Source organism: Vulpes lagopus, chromosome 8 (genome assembly GCF_018345385.1).
Source record: "Vulpes lagopus strain Blue_001 chromosome 8, ASM1834538v1, whole genome shotgun sequence".
Taxonomy (NCBI): Eukaryota; Metazoa; Chordata; class Mammalia; order Carnivora; family Canidae; genus Vulpes; species Vulpes lagopus.
The window spans coordinates 111,791,875-111,797,051 of record NC_054831.1 but is presented as its reverse complement, the minus strand read 5'-3'; the positions used below and the strand labels follow the sequence as shown (position 1 = coordinate 111,797,051).

Here is a 5,177-nt window from a genome sequence, read left to right as displayed (position 1 = left end):
CAATGGAAGCATCTGTTGAAAAAATCTGTGAGAAGGACTCAACCCCCTACTGTGGATCTTGGAGGTGGAAGAAAGGGACACACATCAATGAATGGGGGCAGCTTCTAGAAGTTGGAAAATGGAAGTAAATGGATTCTTCCCTAGAACCTCCGAAAATGAATGCAGCCCTGATTTTGGCCTAGTGAGACCCAGGTTGGGCTTCAGAACTATATGATAACAGATGTGGGTTTGGTTAAGTTTTGTATTTTTGTTTTTGTTTTGCTTTATTTATTTATGTATGTATGCAGCACTAATGTTTATTAAGCTGTGCCTTAGCACAGGTGCTGGGGCTTGCCCACGGAGCTCTTGATGTATAAGCTCAGCCGTTCTGCCAATTCTTGAGCTATGACCCCAGGAAATTAACAGCTAAGTGGATGTTGTACACGAGCTCATCATCTGTCATCTTTACGTGGCCAATGGCCAAGGCCAGAAACAGCACCTTCTTCATCCAGCATTTGATCATGGACTTCACTTCATCCACTTTGGCCACCATGCTCTCATTGTGGGTCAGCAAGGAAGGGAACTTGTCAGCTTTAATCAGGCCTGGGCTCAGAATTCATAGGATTTGCTAGATCAGAGATTCTGAAGCCAAAAAGACATCATTCTTCTTGGCCAGCTTCTTGACTAATTTTTTTATTCTTGTTGAGTTTCCTCAGTGCCTCAACATCCATAGGGGGGATAGCCACAGCCTTAGCTGCATCACAGAGCTGCTGGTCCTCCAAAACACATATGCAGAATTTGGGGCAGGGAGTGGTCTTAAGCCTGACGGTGCCTGGGAAGCATTTATCCTTCTGAGAATCCGAATACTCCAAGCCAATCTGCAGCTTCACTATCTCCAAAAACTGTGGCCACTTACTCTGGTGCCCTTGCAGGACCACCTCATGCAGAGTGTCATGAGAGATTTTGCTGTTCATGGTGCTGCATGTCACAATAACTGGAAAAGAGCTAGATGCATGTGGTTTTAAGCCACCAACTTTGTGGCAATCTGTTACAGCAGCCACAGGAAACAGGTATTGGTTGCATTCCTTGGGAGTGCATCAGTTGGATCTAAGCAGTCTCACGTATGGGCTGTAGCAGGAGACAAGTTGTAAGCTGGCATTTTCTAGTCAATAAAGTAAGGGCAAGAGTGGTTACTTCATAAAGTTACTGGGATAATTAAATAAGGCAATTTGCATAAACCGTTTAGCAGAGTGTCTAGCTCATTTTAAACACTTGGTAAAGGTCAATTATTGTTGCCGTTATTAAAACCTGCTGTGGCCGACTATTACTGTTCACACTTAGTGGTACCCTACCCTGGTAGAGGATCCCACCACCTACCCATTGACAAGTGACCTGCAGAGCCTTCCTGGAGGTGCTGCGTGTTCCCTGCCTCATTGTTAGGCTTGGCCCTGGGACTTTTTTTTGGCCAATGGACTGCAAGCAGACTCCAGCCAAGCCACTTCCAAGGGGAAGCTTTTGGAGCAGGTGCGTAGTTTGGCTCAGCCTCTTGTTCTTTTCTCTTTGTGCCAAGAAAGACACTTCCCAGGTAAGGCCTGCTCCTTCCACCTGAGTCCTGGCTGAGTAGACACATGGCACAGAGTGACAGCACATATAAAGTGATATGTAAACGTTTATTGTCGTAAGTCATTGAGATTTGGGAGTTGTTTGTTTTCGTAGTAAAGTTGACAAACACACCTCTCATAGATACTGTTTAGAGATCTGTCAGCCTACACACACAGGCACACACCTGCCTCCAGACTACCTACACTTGGCCTACAATCACTCTGACACCCATTTAGTATTCTATCATACTAATGCTAGGAACCCAAGGGGTCTTAACCATAGTTAATCTAACCACAAATGGACACTTGGCCCCATGTGGGCAATTATAGGCTTTTGCCAAGAAATTTGGAATTGTGACCTGGAGGCAGCTAGAGAGCTTTGTCTAGGTCTATAAATAACAGGGAAGATTTGGAAAGAGGGGAAAATCCTAGAAACTATGTCCTGATCCTCCTGGACCTTGCAGTTGGAGAAGCAGAGAAGGCATATTTGCAGGGACAGAAGAGTAGAGATGACAGAGTAGAAGACATGGCAGCCTGAGTCCCCAGCGGTTTTCTACTCCCTGAACATGGTCTACCCTGAGACCCATGGGCTCCATGGGATAAGCCAGTCTCCTTTCTTTTTTTTCTTCTTTTTTTTTTTAATTTTTATTGGTGTTCAATTTACCAACATACAGAAAAACACCCAGTGCTCATCCCGTCAAGTGTCCACCTCAGTGCCCGTCACCCATTCCCCTCCAACACCCGCCCTCCTCCCCCCTTCCACCACCCCTAGTTCGTTTCCCCGAGTTAGGAGTCTTTATGTTCTGTCTCCCTTCCTGATATTTCCCAACATTTCTTCTCCCTTCCTTTATATTCCCTTTCACTATTATTTATATTCCCCAAATGAATGAGAACATACATTGCTTGTCCTTCTCCGATTGACTTATTTCACTCAGCATAATACCCTCCAGTTCCATCCACGTTGAAATAAATGGTGGGTATTTGTCGTTTCTAATTGCTGAGTAATATTCCATTGTATACATAAACCACATCTTCTTTATCCATTCATCTTTCGATGGACACCAAGGCTCCTTCCACAGTTTGGCTATTGTGGCCATTGCTGATAGAAACATCGGGGTGCAGGTGTCCCGACGTTTCATTGCATCTGAATCTTTGGGGTAAATCCCCAACAGTGCAATTGCTGGGTCGTAGGGCAGGTCTATTTTTAACTCTTTGAGGAACCTCCACACAGTTTTCCAGAGTGGCTGCACCAGTTCACATTCCCACCAACAGTGTAAGAGGGTTCCCTTTTCTCCGCATCCTCTCCAACATTTGTTGTTTCCTGCCTTGTTAATTTTCCCCATTCTCACTGGTGTGAGGTGGTATCTCATTGTGGTTTTGATTTGTATTTCCCTGATGGCAAGTGATGCAGAGCATTTTCTCATGTGCATGTTGGCCATGTCCATGTCTTCCTCTGTGAGATTTCTCTTCATGTCTTTTGCCCATTTCATGATTGGATTGTTTGTCTCTTTGGTGTTGAGTTTAATAAGTTCTTTATAGATTTTGGAAACTAGCCCTTTATCTGATATGTCGTTTGCAAATATCTTCTCCCATTCTGTAGGTTGTCTTTTAGTTTTGTTGACCGTATCCTTTGCTGTGCAAAAGCTTCTTATCTTGATGAAGTCCCAATAGTTCATTTTTGCTTTTGTTTCTTTTGCCTTTGTGGATGTATCTTGCAAGAAGTTACTGTGGCCGAGTTCAAAAAGGGTGTTGCCTGTGTTCTCCTCTAGAATTTTGATGGACTCTTGTCTCACATTTAGATCTCTCATCCATTTTGAGTTTATCTTTGTGTATGGTGAAAGAGAGTGGTCCAGTTTCATTCTTCTGCATGTGGATGTCCAATTTTCCCAACACCATTTATTGAAGAGACTGTCTTCCTTCCAATGGATAGTCTTTCCTCCTTTATCGAATATTAGATGACCGTACATTTCAGGGTCCACTTCTGGGTTCTTTATTCTGTTCCATTGATCTATGTGTCTGTTTTTGTGCCAGTACCACACTGTCTTGATGACCACAGCTTTGTAGTACAACCTGAAATCTGGCATTGTGATGCCCCCAGCTATGGTTTTCTTTTTTAAAATTCCCCTGGCTATTCGGGGTCTTTTCTGATTCCACACAAATCTTAAAATAATTTGTTCTAACTCTCTGAAGAAAGTCCATGGTATTTTGATAGGGATTGCATTAAACGTGTAAATTGCCCTGGGTAACATTGACATTTTCACAATATTAATTCTGCCAATCCATGAGCATGGAATATTTTTCCATCTCTTTGTGTCTTCCTCAATTTCTTTCAGAAGTGTTCTATAGTTTTTAGGGTATAGATCCTTAATCTCTTTGGTTAGGTTTATTCCTAGGTATCTTATGCTTTTGGGTGCAATTGTAAATGGGATTGACTCCTTAATTTCTCTTTCTTCAGTCTCATTGTTAGTGTATAGAAGTGCCATTGATTTCTGGGCATTGATTTTGTATCCTGCCACGCTACCAAATTGCTGTATGAGTTCTAGCAATCTTGGGGTGGAGGCTTTTGGGTTTTCTATGTAGAGTATCATGTCATCGGCGAAGAGGGAGAGTTTGACTTCTTCTTTGCCAATTTGAATGCCTTTAATGTCTTTTTGTTGTCTGATTGCTGAGGCGAGGACTTCCAGAACTATGTTGAACAGCAGTGGTGAGAGTGGACATCCCTGTCTTGTTCCTGATCTTAGGGGAAAGGCTCCCAGTGCTTCCCCACTGAGAATGATATTTGCTGTGGGCTTTTCGTAAATGGCTTTTAAGATGTCGAGGAAAGTTCCCTCTATCCCAACACTCTGAAGTGTTTTGATCAGGAATGGATGCTGTATTTTGTCAAATGCTTTCTCTGCATCCAAGGAGAGGATCATATGGTTCTTGGTTTTTCTCTTGCTGATATGATGAATCACATTGATTGTTTTACGAGTGTTGAACCAGCCTTGTGTCCCGGGGATAAATCCTACTTGGTCGTGGTGAATAATTTTCTTAATGTGTTGTTGGATCCTATTGGCTAGTATCTTGTTGAGAATTTTTGCATCCATGTTCATCAGGGATATTGGTCTGTAATTCTCCTTTTTGGTGGGGTCTTTGTCTGGTTTCAGAATTAAGGTGATGCTGGCCTCATAGAACGAATTTGGAAGTACTCCATCTCTTTCTATCTTTCCAAACAGCTTTAGTAGAATAGGTATGATTTCTTCTTTAAACGTTTGATAGAATTCCCCTGGGAAGCCATCTGGCCCAGGACTCTTGTGCCTCGGGAGGTTTTTGATGACTGCTTCAATTTCCTCCCTGGTTATTGGCCTGTTCAGGTTTTCTATTTCTTCCTGCTCCAGTTTTGGTAGTTTGTGGCTTTCCAGGAATGCATCCATTTCTTCTAGATTTCCTAATTTATTGGCATACAGCTGTTCATAATATGTTTTTAGAATCGTTTGTATTTCCTTGGTGTTGGTAGTGACCTCTCCTTTCTCATTCATGATTTCATTAATTTGAGTCTTCTCTCTCTTCTTTTTAATAAGGTTCGCTAATGGTTTATCTATCTTATTAATTCTTTCA

At 42.5% G+C, this 5,177-nt stretch overlaps 1 pseudogene; it reads right to left on the bottom strand.

The window, feature by feature from the left end:
• Positions 1-311: 311 nt before the first annotated feature.
• LOC121497796 lies at positions 312-953 on the bottom strand (annotated as a pseudogene).
• Between the last annotated feature and the right edge of the window lie 4,224 nt (positions 954-5,177).